We start from the raw sequence: 17,521 nt of genomic DNA, 5'->3' as shown, positions 1-17,521 counted from the left end.
CCGGCCCAACAGTCGGGACAAAGTCTGGCTCCCAGTAGCTCTGGCACAGAGGCCCTGGCACAGCACCCTCCCTCCTCCAGCTGGCGGCTCTGTGGGCTGGGAGCCGGCAGCGGCCACGTCCTGCGCCCTGCCCTTAGCCCTGGGGCTGCCTGGGGAGGCCTCGAGGCTGCTGCTGCTGCTGCTGCTGCTGATGCAGCTGCTTGGCTCTTTCCAGCGCTGCTGCGTCTGCGGCCAGAGCGGGGCAACCATCATGTGCTGCAGGGAGAACTGTGACAGATGGTTCCACTTGCCCTGTACCAAGGAGGGCGGCTGTGTCAATCTATACGTTACTCCGTTCAGGTACCTCATCTCTCTTTATGGCCACCCCTGGGGAATGATCCAGCATTTCTCACTTTCCCCATCCCTTTGCCCCCAGCTCTTTCTGCCCTGAGCACCGTCCAGAGCAGGAGGTGGATGCGACTCCTGAGCCGGACACCGTTTGCCCCATCTGCATGGAACCTGTGGAGGACAGAAAGACCTTCACAACATTGGTGTGCCCAGCGTGCAAAAAGGCCTGGTTCCACAGGGACTGCATCCAGGTAGGAGCCCTCCCCTGAGCCCTGGGGCACAGCAGGTGCTCAGCAGCAGCAGCAGCAGCAGCAGCAGCAGGGCCTCGCTCACCCTGCCTGTGTTTGCCCTGCAGGGACAGGCCTTGCGCGCTGGTGCTTTCTATTTCCAGTGCCCCCTGTGCAGAGACAGTGGGGAATTCCCTGTTGAAATGTTCATCTTGGGGATCCGAGTCCCCTTCAGGTTGGTGTCCTTCTGCCTGGCCCACCAGCCAGGAGGGTGCAAGTGCTGTGCTGTGCCAGGCCCTGCCCCAGGAGCCCTGGCCCTGCCCTGTCCTGTGAGTCTGGGCTTCAGCTTCACCCCCAACTTGGAAAAGTGCTGGAGAAAGAGCTGGGACACCCTGGACCTCCGTGAGGGAGAGCAGCAGAAATTCATCATCTCTTCCTTTCTCCATCAGACAGCCAACGTGGGAGGACAACGATGCCTTCGCAGATCTAGGAGTGAGGCACGGCCAATGCAATGCCAGGGATTGCCTTTACCCTGGGGGCAGGGAGGAGGCAGAGGAACAGGGGTAAGTTGGGAAGCTGCACCTGGGGCTCTGCAGGGAACCTGTGTCTCGACAAGGGCTCAAAGCAGGAAGAAGCAGAAGCGCTTGGCTAGACAACCACGTGCTGGTACACTTTTTGTTCTCAGTGCTATGAGGTTGTTTGCCTCCCCAGGCCCTGGCAATTGCTCCTGTGCTCCTCCTGTGCTGCTGAGGGCACCCACAGGCGCTGCTCTGGCCTGAGGAACAGCACACAGAGATGGGAGTGTGACAGCTGTGCTGGGCTCGGAACATGTATGAGTCAAAGTCCCCGGTGTCCCTGGGCTAGGGGAGTGCCCAGGCCGGGCTTGGCAGAGCGCAGCATCCACTGCTGGAGGGCTGGAGGCACTGCTCTGGCCTGGCTTGGCCGGGGCCTGGGTGATCTTTGACATTCCTGCTTGCCCTTACAGCCTCCAGGGATGAGACAGAGCTCAATGGCCCCAGGCCGGCCAGACAGTCAGGACTACAATCTGCTCGTGGCTGGTCAGAATCTGAGGCCATCAGCCCCAGCTCCCACAGCCCTGTGCCATTGGTGCCGGTTTCCCCACCTCCATCTCCAGAGACGGGCAGCCACAGCAGGCCCCAACACGCAGCATGGCAGCAGGCACTGCCATCTTCCTCACTGGACACCAGCAGCATCAGCAGATCAAGGGCAACACGCAGCACGTCCCCTGACCCTGAGGACAGGGTCCATTCCAGACGTGCTGGGCCCAGCCGCAGGCGAAGCTCCTCTCGCCGGCAAAGTCGCGCCCAGAGTCCACCTGTCCGGTCCAGGAGTCGCCATGACAGGAACAGTAGGACAGGGCCAAGGGCTGAGAGGCCCAAGCAAAGGGAGACACCATCACGGACATCCCCCAGACGCAGGTGCTCCCGCCAGCAAGGTCGTGCCCAGAGTCCACCTGTCCGCTCCAGGAGTTGCCATGACAGGAACAGAGGGACAGGGCCAAGGACTGAGAGGCCCAGGCGAAGGGAGACATGGTCAGGGCCATCCCCCAGACGCAGGCGCTCCCGCCAGCAAGGCTGGGCCCGGAGTCCACCTGTCCGCTCCAGGAGCTGCTGTGACAGGAGCAGTGGGACAGGGACAAGGGCTGAGAGGCCCAGGCGAAGGGAGACATGGTCAGGGCCATCCCCCAGACGCAGGCGCTCCCGCCAGCAAGGCTGGGCCCGGAGTCCACCTGTCCGCTCCAGGAGCTGCTGTGACAGGAGCAGTGGGACAGGGACAAGGGCTGAGAGGCCCAGGCGAAGGGAGACATGGTCAGGGCCATCCCCCAGATGCAGGCGCTCCCGCCACCAAGGCTGGGCCCGGAGTCCACCTGTCTACTCCAGGAGCTGCTGTGACAGGAGCAGTGGGACAGGGACAAGGGCTGAGAGGCCCAGGCGAAGGGAGACATGGTCAGGGCCATCCCCCAGACGCAGGCGGTCCCGCCAGCAAGGCTGGGCCCAGAGTCCACCTGTCCGCTCCAGGAGTCGCCGCGGCAGCAGCAGTGGGACAGGGACAAGGGCTGAGAGGCCCAGGCGAAGGGAGACATGGTCAGGGCCATTCCCCAGACGCAGCCGCTCCCGCCAGCAGCGCCGGGCCTCGACTCAAACTGTGCGTTTCAGGAGTCGCCAGGACAGGAGCAGGACGACAGCAGCGAGTGCTGAGAGGCCCAGGCGTAGGGGGACATGGTCGGGGACATCCTGCAGGAGCAGCCGCTCCCACCAGCGACGTCGGACCTCAACTGGGACCTCCAACAGCAGCACGTAGTGCCGTCATCTTTTCTTTCTAGGCCGTGTGTTCCTTGCCAGAAGTGAAGGTGAGAACGGTCAGTGCAGGGACCCTGAGATGTGCAGCTCTGTGGGCAAACCCTATTAGCTCTTGATGTTTCTACTGGCAGGAAGAAGTCTGGGCTAAATACCTTGATTTCTGTGTAACTGTGTATTCAGTGAAAAGTCACTTAAGGATGTGGCTAATTAAAAAGGACTCTTGTTCCTGCCTTTAGACTTCAACCTCAGATGTTTCCCCACTGCTTACCCTTGATAATGAACCACTCCTTAATGGGCTTGGATATGCTTAGGGAGACATTCAGAGCAAGGTGGCTCTTAGGGAAGCTGTGTCCGAAAAGGACGTGTGCTGTGTTGCTATCCTTGAACAATCTCATTTCAGTAAAGCCAAAAAAAGAAGAAAGAGATGAGACACTGCCTCACTGTCTGAAGACAACTCCTACACCATTGCTGCGGATTTGAAAGAGGCCTTTCAAAGAACAAACCAGAATAGACGGTATTTCCTCCGTCTATTCTGGTTTATTCTTTGAAAGACCTTCAAAGAGCAAACCAGACTGAGGAAATACCCTGGGACAAAGAGGATGCACAGGACTCTGCCCCAGATGACCATTTGGGACCTTTGCCTGAGGATGATGCAGCTCAGGAGACGAGTTACTTCAAGTTTTCTTTCTTTGGAGGCACAGAGGAGTTGGGCATCAAAGAAGGTAACAGCAGAACCCTTCTAACAGTGCCATTGCTAAGGAAGAGCTTCTGGCAGGCACTGTAGGGCAATATGGTGTAAAAAAGGTCAGGATGCAGGGGATTTTCAGCAACAGAAGTCAGTAATTAGGCAGAAGCATTTTGATCTTCATTTCTGCTTGCTAGGGTTGTGGTAGATTATTGAGAGGTGCCTCATGCTTGCATCTCAGGAATTCTGAAAGGCATGCTTTGAGAAGGCATTGGGGGTTTTTGCTGAGTGGTGAAAAAGCTTGTTCTCATGCCCTGAATTCCTCAAACAGGGAAAAAGGTGACACACCAGTCATATCAAGTTTCATAGGAACTCACAAGGCTTTTAAGGAAATGTGCGTTAATGTAGAGGGAGGAGCAAAGTCCGAGAGCTGGCCCCAAGATCCATGAACATTCTGTTTGTTACTGAATTCTACTCTTGGACCTTTAGAAAAAGGAAATGGAATGACACATGATCATTGGAGTGTCCTAACCTTAGATAAAATGAGGCCGTCTGAAATGAAGATGAAACAACATTAACTCAAGTCCCAGTCATGTAGGAGAGAAAAGAAACCCCGTGAAGTTACCCAAAATATTAAAAAACCCAACGCAACAGCACAAAGCAATGAGCCCCCCAGACTTGTGCTGAACTGAAAAGGTATTCAGTGTTTTCTGAATGCAATGAGAAATGTTTAAGAATACATAAGGGCTCCCTGGAACAAAGTGGAAAATACAAAGTGGAGCAGAAATGTAGCTTAGAAAATCTGGCAGGGTCAGATTCTGTCCTTCCTAAATCTCTCTTCTCCACTGTAAGTGTTTCACGTGAAAGGAGGAATTCTTCCTGATGATTAGAGGAATAATCTGGTTTTGGCTTTTTTTCTCTATTGGTGCTGTCATTGCAGAGCCTCACGCGCTTGGGACAATAAAGCCAGTAAAAGCCACATGGCAAGAGGATCCACGTTTCCAGGACAGCAGTTCTGAGGGTGACGATGAGCCTGAGATGTCAAAAATTGAACAGGACCAAGAAATGCAAGTTCCATTTCTCTTTGTTGTCTACTTGGCTGTAGTAGTTGGATGCTGTGGGAATATTAATAGCAGCACTCAGGGAATGGGAAACTGACATTGCACACCTCTGAGCAATGAAAGTCATCTTAGAAAACCATTTGTGCTGCACAGAGTCAAAACTCCCAGCAACCCATTGGATGTGAATGTGAATATGGAAAGAAAGAGCAGAGCACAGGAAATTAACTGGGTCATTTTGGTTTGACCAACTCCAAACTGAGTTTGGCCAAAAGCCAAAGACACAGTCAGTTTTCTCTTTAAAAGAGGATTTGGAAAATAAAAAGATTTATTTGGTTTCTAGGGAATAAAGCTTTTCAATGTATGGCATTTCTCTGAAGCACTACAGGATTAACTTGTGTTCATGAAATTTGATAGTACAATTTAGGATGCTCAAATCCCTTTGTCCTTTTCTAGGTTTCTTTCTTTACCATGCACAGGAAGTGCTACAGTTTTTTTTTTTTTGTTCTCCAAAGATGATGAACGCCTAAGAGGTATGATAGAATTTCTTTACGCTCTTTTATATTTTTTTTTCCTTTTAAACCCTTCCTGTAATTCAGTGAGGAGGAAAAAATGCTGCCTAGTTATCAAAGTTTTCTAGTCAAAATTTGCCACCCTCACTTGTGATCCAAGTTGTGGTAGAATCCCGTGAGAAAGTCCTGGCAAAATAAAGGTCAACCAGATTTTCTGGCTTTCTTTTCTTTCAGACAATTACCGAATAGGAATCTGGACTTTTAGAGTTTACCAAAATCTTAGTCACTTGACAGCTTATGTAGACATTTCGGATCCTTTCGGGTATTTAAATCATCTTTATCTTTTTCCTCTCTTTCTGGTGTTACCATTAGAAATGAGGAGTGTTCTTGTCAGCCACATATGTCCCTGTGGTTCTTTGTTCTAATGAATCTGGGGTTTCGCTTCTGAATGCAGTGAATTTTGTGTTTAGAAACAAAGAAAACAACATCCAAAGGAAACATGCACAGTCCCCAAAACCTGCACAGGCCACCAAAACAATTGCTGGCTAGATTTTGTAGAATAGAGTCTTAAGCTTAAAGGATGTGCCTTCCATGAGACTGATTCCATAACTCTGCTGAAATGCACTGCTGTGTTCACACAGTTACCAGCCTGCAATCTTCCAGGCAGCCTGATTTACAGGGTGTGTTGAAATGGAGAGCTCAGGCCTCAGCAGGCCTCAGTTCTGGGGGAAGATGTGGGGTGCTGGTGCTGAGCTTCTAATGCAACAGCTGCAATTTCACTGCAATTCAGATTGCAGCATGTTGAGGGAAAGTGCTGCTGCCTTTGATTGTTCTTAGCACACCAGGCTGCAGTAGGGAACATTTCTGCTGGAGCCAAGGCGTGGTGGGGGCAGGAGAACAGGAAGGATGTGAAGAATTGATTTCTGATTTTAGTGCTGTGGTGGTCAAGATTGTTAGAAGTAGCAGCACATTCACAAGTGTTTAAGGCTATTAATTGGATGTTTCTTTTGTGCAGAGGGTCCAAGTTATTTTGTAGATTAGTAGAAGTCAGTGAAGAAAAAGAGGGTTAGGAAGACAGACGTAGATTATTGCTTGAGGTGAGTATGGAACATCTGTTCCCTGGTAAGTCTAGGTGAAAACTGAGCATGGGGAGGGATTGCAGGTATGAATGTGCATGTAAAATTAAGTCAGGACCTCGAGAAGAGCTTTAAATTTGTGATGAACAGGGAAGAGAAGTTTTTTAGTGTAGCGGTGTGTATAACATCCTGTTGTGTGGTCCAGTCAGGTAAACCACTACATCTTTGTGTGTTACAGGAGCAGCTACTTAAGTGTATGTAAGGATAGTGAATGTAGAGACTTCTCCTCATAGTGGATTCAAGAACTTCTCTTTAGAATTTGTTAGATTTTCATTATTTTCTGGAACGCCAAAGGAAGCATTAGGATACCCTATAGGAAGTGCAAGCAAACCAATAAAATTTTTACTGATTAGAAGCGAATCACGTTTGTTCCTTGAAGGAGTTGCCAAACAAGGTTACTTTCAAAATGCTTTCAAAGGTCTAACAGGGATCAATATCAGCAAACCCTGTTAGGTCATGTTTGGGAGCTGGGGCTGAGGCTCTCGTGCCCTGGGGAGCCATGGGAAGGCTCCAGGCCTGAGTGTGCGGCCAGGCCGGGGCCATTGAGCTGCAGCCCATCCCTGGTGGATGCAAGGGCAAGCAGGAATGCCAAGGGACCCCAGGGCCGGGCCAGGCCAGGCCAGAGCAGTGCCCCCAGCCCTCCAGGAGCGGACGGGCTCTGCCAAGCCCAGGGCCGGGCCAGGCCAGGCCAGAGCAGTGCCCCCAGCCCTCCAGGAGCGGACGGGCTCTGCCAAGCCCAGCCTGGGCACTGCCCCCAGCCCAGGGACAGGCGGGTGCTTTGCCCAAGGGCTGGGCCCAGAGCAGCAGAGCTGTCACAGCCCCAGCTGGTTCTGGTCTGCGTGCGGCCCAAGCAGGGCCCGTGGGTGCCCTGGGCAGTGCAGGAGCAGCACAGGAACAGTTGCCAGGGCCAGGGGAGGCACAGGGCTCAGCCTCTGCACGGTGACACAGCATGCAGGCTGCAGGGGACAGAGCCAATGGCACCGGGCATGAGCAGCTGTGCGGGGCTCTGAGCCTGCAGCAGCATCGGCCCCAAGGCTGCTCTGTCCCTGCCTGGCTGATGGGCAGCGCTGGAGGCCTTGCAGAGCAGGGGCCATTGCGGGCACGGCTGTCCCAGGAGCTGCCCCCTGGCCCAGCTGGGCCCCACTTGGGCAGGAAGGAGGCTCCCAGCCCTGGCATGGCCGAGCAGCTCCTGCCTCCCCCTGCCTCTGTTCTGATCCCCACGCTGCCTGCTGCCACAAGAGCCCCTGGGCCAGGCTGTCACAGGGCTGCTTTGCCCTCACTTGGCTCCCTGGCACCAGCGCCGTCCTGCTTGCTGCCAGACATCGCAACTGTAAGCAGATAGTCCCTTTCCAGGAATGACGCAGTCACCTCCAGGTGCTGATCCTCTCTTTCTGTGGGATAAACAAGAGCTTGGGGCGCTGCCATGGCAGGGCTTCCCTCAGCTGTCGGCACTTCCAGCCCGGCTCTGCCAGGGGCTCTGGCAGTGCCACGGCGCACGGCAGCTCTGGCATGGCAGCTCTGCACTGCAGCCTCCGCCAGCAGCCAGATCTGCGGGCTGGGACTCCGCAGCGGCCGCACGCTTCTCCCAGAGCCCGAGCAGCGGCGGCTCCCTCCCAACACCGAGCCGGGAAGGCGCCGAGGTACAGCGCGGGCTCGGCTCTAGGCAGGAACCGCCCCGCCCCTCACACCCGCCCGCCCTTTCCCGGCCTCTGGCCCCGCCGCGCGGCGCCCGCGCTGTCGAGGCGACTCTTGCCCACAAGGAGGCGCCCTGAGCCCTGCAATGGCGCCGCGAACCTTCTGGCGCTCTGGAAGGCGCGGGCCTGGACCTGTTGCAAGCTGGGCCCTACGTCCCATTTCCTGAAGAAAACATATCCTGTCATGCCTGGGCTGTCCACGCTTCCAAGCCTGATCAACAGGAAGAGACATTTAACCTGTGACACACATAGCAGCCTACAAGCTCGAAGTGATGGCCAGGTATTAGAAAAGCAAAGTAGTTGTTGCTAGAATTGTCTTTAAGACTCAGGGCTGGGCCCGTTTCACTGATCTCAGACCCAGAGGGAGGTTGACAAAGCTTGGGAAGAAGGATGCCCATTGATAGTGGACACAAAGGATGCAGAATTTAGGGGCCATAAGGACATCTGCTAGAACTGCCAAGTTAAGGAAAACAGTCCTAAAGTTGTCTCAGCAAATATGCTGAGCTGAGCACCAGCTGGGTAAAAAAGAGTGTGATGTTTGCCCGCAATGGGACTTTGGCACCCAAATTATCCTGGGCCTGGCCATGGGATGGTTCTGGTCACCAGAACACATGAAAAGACAGCATAATGCAAGCACTGGGCATTGTGCTTCATAGAACCCAGACAAAAAAGCTGGGAAGACTCTGCTGGATTCTTGTGTGGTATCTACCCCTTCTGTTCCTTCTTCTTCTCAAAATATATTGTAAGCCTGATTAAAAAAACTTACTTAGAGCCATGGTCAGTGCCATATTCTGAAAACTTACAGCTGACTTACAGGTTTAGTATCTCACAGAGCAGGTTTGAGGCCCTGGAATTGGAGGGACAGACAAGTGATGAAGTGGGCAAAAGTCCTTCTGGAATAGAGGAGCACCTAGGGCAGGTCAGGCAACACCATGCATGGTGACCACCTCTGTTCCAAGGAAAGGCAGGGTCCCTTCAGGCCTTCCTAAAAGCATCTCAAGGGAAGGTTTCCATCTCCCCTGCCCTCTTTCCTTGAATTTAGCTGAATCTTTCTCTCACTGAAAGACAGGAAGCTCAAGTGTGTTAGGAGAATACTGTGAGCATTGGCAGCGGTGAACAGTCAGTGTGAAAAACGCCAATCACTTGTTTTTAAAATTTTAAAAAGTTTCATAGTAATAAAATAGTTATAAAAATAGTAACACAATTAGAGTAATAACAATTTGGATAAATTGAATTAAGACAATATGAGACAATAAAAACAAAGAGTTACGGATGTCCGGGTACCTTTTTCTGGGCATCAGGAGCCTGAAAAAGGACACCCATTAACAAAGGATTAACCCTTAAGAACAATAGCCTGTTGCATATTCATATACTTCATACATGATGCATAAATTCCATTCAAATACAGGATTCTGTCTGGTCATTGTCAACTTCTTTCCTTCTAATCCTAACAGTGCCTCCAAGGTGAGAAGAAGTTCATTTTTTCTGATAAGAAGGCAAGAAATTCCCTTTCTCTGAAAGATTTAGATGTCCTGTGGCTGCTATCTCGCTGCAAGCCCTTTCTGTTAAACAAAGCATCTTACATAGCATAGTTTCTATTTTTATAACCTAAAACTATATTTAACACAGTGCTTAAGAAAATTAATACAGCATTGCTTTCTAACACAACACATATAATATTCATTTTAATATTTGCGAAAAGCCAATCATAAAATACATGCATTTTTCACAATCCCCACTCTTACTCTTTGTAAATCATTTGGCTTGAGCAATATTTTTTTTCTACTTATATCTTCTGGACTATGCTGGTAAAATAAAACACGGGATTACACAAGAAAGAAATATAAAAACAGTTGTAACACAAATGAAAGATCTTAATTTCTTCTAATACATTACCCCACCAGCTAGATTTTAACATTGTTTTCTAATTTTTGGACTGGTACCTGGGTTGTTATATGCGTATATATTTTTCTTTTTGATTTCTTTTGCTTTTGCTAGAATGACTTTTCTGTGGTCATCAATTTTCAACGATCTGATATATTGAACTTTCCACAAACACCCCCTTCTTTGGCCAATAAACAGTCTAAAGCGAACCTTTCTGATACCCTACAGTTTTTGTTTGGCTTAGCTGACTTAATGTTAACTCTAATGCCTGGGCAGCCTTATTTGCTATCATTTCTATAACTGCTTGGAGTCTTGTAATACAATTCAACAGATAATTTGGAGTCAATACAGAGTTAGATTGCTGTGCTGGTTTTACCTTTTCCTTTATTATTTGGGGTTTTTTTTCCAAATCTTGAACCGCATCTTCAAGATTAAATTTAAAACAAATCCATCTCTCTCCTTTTGGACATTCAGTTCTAAATCTATTGCCACTTTTTCTTAAGTTTCTTGTAATCTAATAATTTACTCTGTTTTGCCTACAAGTTCTTAATTTGGCTGGGTTATAACAGTGGCTGTTGACATAGGTGTGTGTAATAAAGGAGGAACTTTGGTTTCTTTCTATGTGATGCTTTCTGTAGCATTTGTGACACAATCCTGCTGGTATCCCGAAAGGGAAAAGACAACAAGTGAGTGCCAGAAACAGGAATAACAGAGGTCCAGTATGGCTTATACTCCCACCTCCCATGCCTGTGAGGTTGCAACCCACAGCAGGTTTATTTGATCTTCTTGGTGGTGAAATACAGAGGCCAATCTGGTCTTGCCCTCTATTTTCTTGTCACTTTCTCTTAACTAATTGCTAGGCAAATTGGTTTTGACACTCTTTAACTGTGGTCTCTTACTGTTCCTCAGGTATCTCTCATTTAACAGGCACTAATAATTCCCATCCACAAAACCAAGTCAGTACTTTAACACTTTTTGCAATAAGAGCATAAATTTTGCGAATCACAACACTAATTACTCTTACAATTTAAGCATTTACTTATAACCCACCTAGCATGTCCAGTATTGGAATGAATCAAGTAAAGTTTACTAATGGAAATAGTAATTCCCCTTCTCCCTTGTACAATTCTAGGGCTAAGGTCAGAATACAAAAACGTTCTTGATCTTTCTATCTGAGGTATTCCTCCCCCAAGGAGATGTTTTATTCAGGCAGTGCTCAAATCCAGTGATATAAGCATTATCTTATTTCTTAATTCAGTGTTATTCTTTGTACATTTCTTGGATCATTTGGGTTTTCTCAAACCATTACCACTCAGTCCCCATTGGAAAGTCAGTTCAGTATCACCCGGTTTAAATATGATAGTCCGTTCCTCAAGTTTCTTCACAAGTCCTTTGATTCTGCTGGCATGAATTCACTCTCTTTCCGTGATTTTGGTTGTTGCTTCAGTAGTACCTGGAAAGGACTTCTTAATAGCATAGATAATAAAAGAAAGATAATACTGCATTAACTTTTACGATTCGCTTTCCTTCTAAACTTTCTGGGTTTAGCTAAAAGCTTTCTCTACAGCAGCCTCTTCTTCAGGAAAAAAGCCTTCTCGTTAACGGCAAACAAAACACACAAAAGAAAAAAAAAAAACAAAAAACCTCTTACTTAAGAAAAACAAACCGCTTTGTGAGGTTTGGAGAGTCAGCAATCTCTGCTTTGATTTTATCTTTTAGTGCTAGTCCCCCCTGCCCCTCTTTTCACAGCCCTGCTGTCAGTGCTGTTCTTGGCCCTTCCCCCGGTGCGGCCCCTTGGCTGCAGGGCCGGGGCAGGGGAGAGCAGCCCCGGGCATGGGGACCCTGGGGGCTGCCCTGGGTCTCTTTTGCCCTCTCCCTCTCTCTCTCTCTCTCTCTCTCCCCTTCTCTCTCTCGGCCTACTTCCAGGCTGACGCTGCCATCCTGGGCTCGGCGCCCCGACAGTCTGGGAGCCCCCCGGCAGCTCTGCCCCGGAGCCAGCCCGCTCCTGGCCGCAAACCTGTGTCCTCTGCTGCCAGCCCCGCCCGGGGCACCTCCATGGATCGGTCCGTGCCGCAGCCCCCGAGACCCCGCCGATCGCAGGGAGCGCTCAGACACCTCCCAGCCTTGACAACCCCAAACCTGGCGTGCCCAGGTGCTCCTGACATTCTTTCTCTTTCTCTCGTCAACTTATCCTCTTTTCTCTTCAAGGAGGGCCCGTTCTGCTAAGGCTTTTCTGGACCCCAGTGTGGCATTGAATAACCTCTTAACAACCATGTGTTAAGATACTTCTCTGCCTTTCATGCAAAAAACTTGCATTCACACTTCTGCTCTCTTCTAGCACCAAGATGTCATCACTTCACATTCTAACATCTCAGAGTTTCCTAACTACTTCTCTACTTCAACTTCTCTCTTTCTCCTCTCTCAGTTGTAACCCTTATGGGGTCGATATTTATTCTTCCCCTATTTCTTTCTCCAGCCCAAACTTCTTTGTTGATTTTTTTTTCTTCATCCTCTTGGCTTAATTTCAAAACTCTAGCTGTCATTTTCTTATTTTCTGATATAACTCTTACTCTTAATTGCACTTGTAAGACTCTTCCCAATAAATTGCTACCTGCCCCTGGGACCAATAACACATCTCCCACCTAAATTTTAGTTTCTTCCCTCAATTACCACATCTTTAATGACCAGAAATGTAAAACTTCCTCTTTTTGCCCCTGTTACTTTCACTATATGTTTGCTCACACTATAACCTTTTGGAACGTTTAACAGGCAGGTTTTCTCTGCCCCTGTGTCTATAACAAATTCCAATTCTTCTTCTTGGGGACCCACTTTTAAAGTTATCACAGGCTCCTGATGATATTTGTTCCCCCCCAAAAAAATTAAAGCCTATGACTTTTTTTTTTTTTTTTTAATGGGCCCATTTCTTTAAAGATTTTCAGATCTTCTGCTTACTTAGGACCATTTTCCTTTTTCTCTAAAGTTTGTTTATCTATTTAGTTGGAGTTTTTTCTTTCCCCTCTAAAAGCTGTCTCTCAAAAATCTTTTGTTTTCACATTTCGCCTTTGATATGCTGTCTCATTTATTCTCTTGGTTATGTAATTACAATAACTGTTCATGTGTTTACTCCCCTCCTCATTATTTTAACCCCATTCAGGAGGTACAGTTGGCATTTTGTCTTCTCTGGGGGTCCCTGCAGATTATCTTTTTCTTAAGCTTTTATTTCAGTTGCTCTGATTAATTGCTTTTCTTCCTGAGAAAAATATTATTTTCATTACCAACCACATCTGTTCTCAAGTATACATGTTTGGACCTAAAAGTTGGTCTGATTGTTCAGCTATGCCTATGGGATTCTCCAAATATCTCTTTTTTTTATTTCTTAAAATTTCAGACCTCAGACAAAGTCAAAGAAGCATTTACAAACTCTGATCCATCACCCCCCTTTGAGAACCTCTCTTAATGGAAATAGACCAATCTCTTTATCCCATTCTTTTTGGATTTTTATCTTCTACAGCCTTTCTCACGTATTTTTAGGAAGAATCAGGAGAGGGCTTTGTTCTAACTGATTTTTTAGTGTTTCAATAAAGTGATTCCTTTAGAGAGTTTCCTTAAGCAGCCGGAGCTGTGGTTACCAAGGGAATGGAGCTCAGGGCAGGACGGGGAGGCTCGGCACAGCTCAGGGTCTGGGGGCTCCAGAGGCGGGGTCTGCAGCCGGGATGGCCCGAGGGGATCGGCCCAGCTCAGGGTCTGGGGGCTCCAGAGGCGGGGTCTGTGGCTGGGATGGCCCGAGGGGCTCGGCACAGCTCAGGGTCTGGGGGCTCCAAAGGCGGGGTCTGTGGCTGGGATCGCCCGAGGGGATCGGCCCAGCTCAGGGTCTGGGGGCTCCAAAGGCGGGGTCTGCAGCCGGGATGGCCCGAGGGGATCGGCCCAGCTCAGGGTCTGGGGGCTCCAAAGGCGGGGTCTGTGGCTGGGATCGCCCGAGGGGCTGTTCCTGTGCAGACCGAGCTGGAGCGGGGATCGCCCTCACTCGGCTCACGGTGGCTGATCCGGCAGAGACAAAGCCGGGACTGACCCCGGCTGCAGCGGCGGGAGCCGACAGAGTCAGGGCAGCCGGGGATGGGACAGACGGGACCCCCCTCGGTGCGATCAGCGCGGTAACCACGGTGCACACGGCAGGACAGACCCCCACCCCCGGCAAGAACGCGGGCCAGGCGGCCGGACCGGGACAGACGGACCGGGACAGACGGACTGTGCCGGAGCCGGCACAGGGGCTGGGAGGGCTGGTGCGAACGAGTGGGGGAACGAACGGGAATGGATGAGGTAATTTGTTCTCAGCTCTATACTTTCCCCGTTTTGCTTTTTGGATGCTTTGAAATGGTCGACGAGCTAACTGACGACCTTCTCATATTGTTTTTCTCATCACCCTTTTATTTATCTTTTGGCAAATTATACATGTTTCAGGTACTTGTTTTTTTACTCTAAAAGTCTCAATGCACCCATAGTTCTTTTAAAAAAATGATCACACCTAGCCTGTGTATCCCACCGGGCTTTTTGATACACGTCCTCTGCTATTCCCTCGTAAGCGTTTTATTATCTAATTGTCTTCCATATCAAGATGTTTCTATTTCCCCGATTTATCTTGTTCGCCACAATCTTGTTTTAATTCCCCCCCCCTTTTTTTTTCTTCATTTGGAGTTAATATTAACTCTTTCAGCTCTATTTTCTGCTGCATCTTTAGCTTCTTGATCTGCCAGTTATTTATTTTATTTCTTCTTATTTCTAGGTCTTTACCTTTTGGTGTCCTTTAATATGTACTATTGCTATCTCTCTTAGGTAATTGTAATGCCTCTAAAACCTCGAAAATAAGTTTCTCATGTACTAATCTTTTTCTTCTTTAATTAAGCAATCTCCCTTTTAAAATTTTTCTTAAGGTATGTGCTACTCTAAAGGCATACCTTGAATCAATGTATAACTCTTTTGTGTTAAATTTTCTAATGCTGTTTTTAAGTATATAATTCACAAGTTTGCATGTTTTTTCTCATCAACTTCTGCATACCCTGTATTTTGCAATGAGTTGTATTTCTGTTTGTTAACATAACTCCCAAAGTGCTGTCTTGGGGTATTTCTGTTGGTATTTTTTTTCTGCTTTTCTTTTCCTGTATCCACCTTACTGAATTTCTGTCTCATTTTTCAGTTTTCTATCTATTCGTCCCCTGCTTCTGTTTTTCACTTTTTACTAACAACTTAAATACCACTTTTCTTTCAACTACTTACACCCAAAAAACCCCCTTTTTCTCACACTGCTTTTCAATACAATCCAACTCCCTCCAAGGAGATACGGTAAGGCTTAAAATGCACAATCGACATTACCTATACTTTCATTCGTCTACATTCACTCACTTTTATTTCTCATTCACTTTCACACATTCCTTCACACTCTCAAGACACAGAGTGGATCCTTATTGCTAGAAAATCACAGGTCCTTGTGGCCCCCTCTTTCGCTTTGGGGTTTACCTCCAGGTCTCAGTGTCACCAGGCCCCCTAGAAGGGCCCTGACTCTGGCTGCCTCTGGTGCCCGTTCCCCTGTGAGGCTGTCTGCGTGTCTTTCACACTCTTCAGCTACGGCCCCTCACACGCCCAGGGAACGCTAGCTTGGTTCGCAGGTCACTCGCTCCTCTTGGGCACAGAAGCCCCCACCCAGCCGGGAGCTGCAGCCTGGTGTGCAGGTCACTCGCTCTTTCCACACCTCCCCCTTCCCACCTGCCCAGGAAGTTGAGGCTGGCTCTGTGTGTGTCTCACTCTCACACACCACAAAACAACAATAAGGTACCTTTTACTTTCACATCGCCTATTACAAGTTTAGGTGTTACTGGCCAGTCCCGGTGCCATTGGATATCCCTCAACCCAGCTGTGTTATCCAACCCCAAATGCTCTTGGGCAATTTTTCCCTCAATCCTGTCGTGTTGTCCAACCCCAGATGCTCTCGGGTAATTTTCCTTCAATCCAGCTGTGTTGTTCAACCTCAGATGCTCTTGGGCATTTTCTGTCCCTCAACCCAGCGGTGTGGTACAACTACAGATGCTCTTTGGCATTTCATTTGTTCTGCTGTGTTGTCCAACCCTGGATGTTCTTGGGCATTTTTTTATCCCCCAATCTAGCTGTGTTGTCCCACCCTGAGTGTTCTCGGGCATATCCTCACTCGGACAGAATTCTGCTCAACCCTGCTCTTGGATGCTCTTGGAATATAAATCCCTCAACCCAGCAGGTTTTAGGAGCCCCTCCTGTCCTGTTTCCTAGTGGATTGGGCTAGGAAACCTTGCTCCCCACCACCGAGGGGTCCAACCCCTCCCTGAGACCCAGTCCCAGTCACCCCCGGGGATTCTTTCACTCTCTTATGAGTCGCTTTGTCTCTTTACTGGCCGCTTTTCCAGCGCAAAGTCGGAAACGCAGCGTGGGAGACTCCGCACTCACTTGGCAGGTCTGGGACAACCAGCCCGCCTCTCATTCACACACATTCATCCCCCCGTACCTGCCCCCCGAGAAATACTTACCAATCCTTTTTCCTTCCCGGGTTCTTCGTGCGCACTACTACTCTTAGGGGGCAAATTACAGCAGTTGTAAGGACCCTTTTCCCGTTCTCTTTGTTTTATTGTCTCCTTTTGTCCACAGATCGTAACCTGCGTCTGTCGGTCACTTCAGGGGAAGCAGAGCGAGGCTGCCAAAGAGGGCAGGGCGCGCCTTCCCCACTCTGACTCTCCCAAAGCACCGGCAGCGAGGAGTTAGTAACCATCCTCTGCTACCAAATTGTGAAAAACGCCAATCACTTGTTTTTAAAATTTTTAAAGTTTAATAGTAATAAGATGGTTATATAGTAACACAATTAGAGTAATAACAATTTGGACAAATTGAATTAAGACAATATGAGACAATAAAAACAAAGAGTTATGGACGTCCAGGTACCTTTTTCTGGGCATCACGGGCCCAAAAAAGGACCCCTGGTAACAAAGGATTAACCCTTAAAAACAACAGCCCGTTGCATATTCATACACTTCATACATGATGCATAAATTCCATTCAAACACAGGATTCTGTCTGACCAGTGTCAACTTCTTCCCTCTAATCCTAATAGCACCTCCAAGGTGGGAAGAAGTTTGTTTCTTCTGATAAGAAGGCCATAAATTCTTTTTCTCTGAAAGATCTAGGTGTCCTGTGGCTGCAAGTTATCTCGCTGCAAGTCCTTTCTTTTAAACAAAGCATCTTACATAGCATAGTTCTATTTTAACAATTTTTATAACCTAAAACTATATTTAACACAGTACTTAAGAAAATTAATACAGCATTGCTTTCTAATACAACACATATAATATTCATTTTAATATTTGTGAAAAGCCAATCATAAAATACATGCATTTTTCACACCCCATTCCTGGACATCAGGGCTCTCTGCTCCCCTTTCCCCGGCCATCCCATGGCTCCCAGCCTCCAGACTGGCCTTTGGCTTGACCCTGGGATGCCCTGGAATGCCTTGGTCCCCCATTCCTGCCTTTCCCAGTCCCCAGCCCCAGCTGTGTGCAAAACCAGAGACCCCCTGAACTCCTCGTTCTCGAACATCCCTGGTGTCCCCACGCTTGTCCCCACTTTTTGGGAAACCCTGGACTCCCCTTTCCTGGGCTCAAGGAC

The sequence above is a fragment of the Melospiza melodia genome, chromosome 7, assembly GCF_035770615.1.
Source record: "Melospiza melodia melodia isolate bMelMel2 chromosome 7, bMelMel2.pri, whole genome shotgun sequence".
In the NCBI taxonomy this organism is placed as follows: domain Eukaryota; kingdom Metazoa; phylum Chordata; class Aves; order Passeriformes; family Passerellidae; genus Melospiza; species Melospiza melodia.
This window is presented reverse-complemented; position numbering follows the sequence as displayed.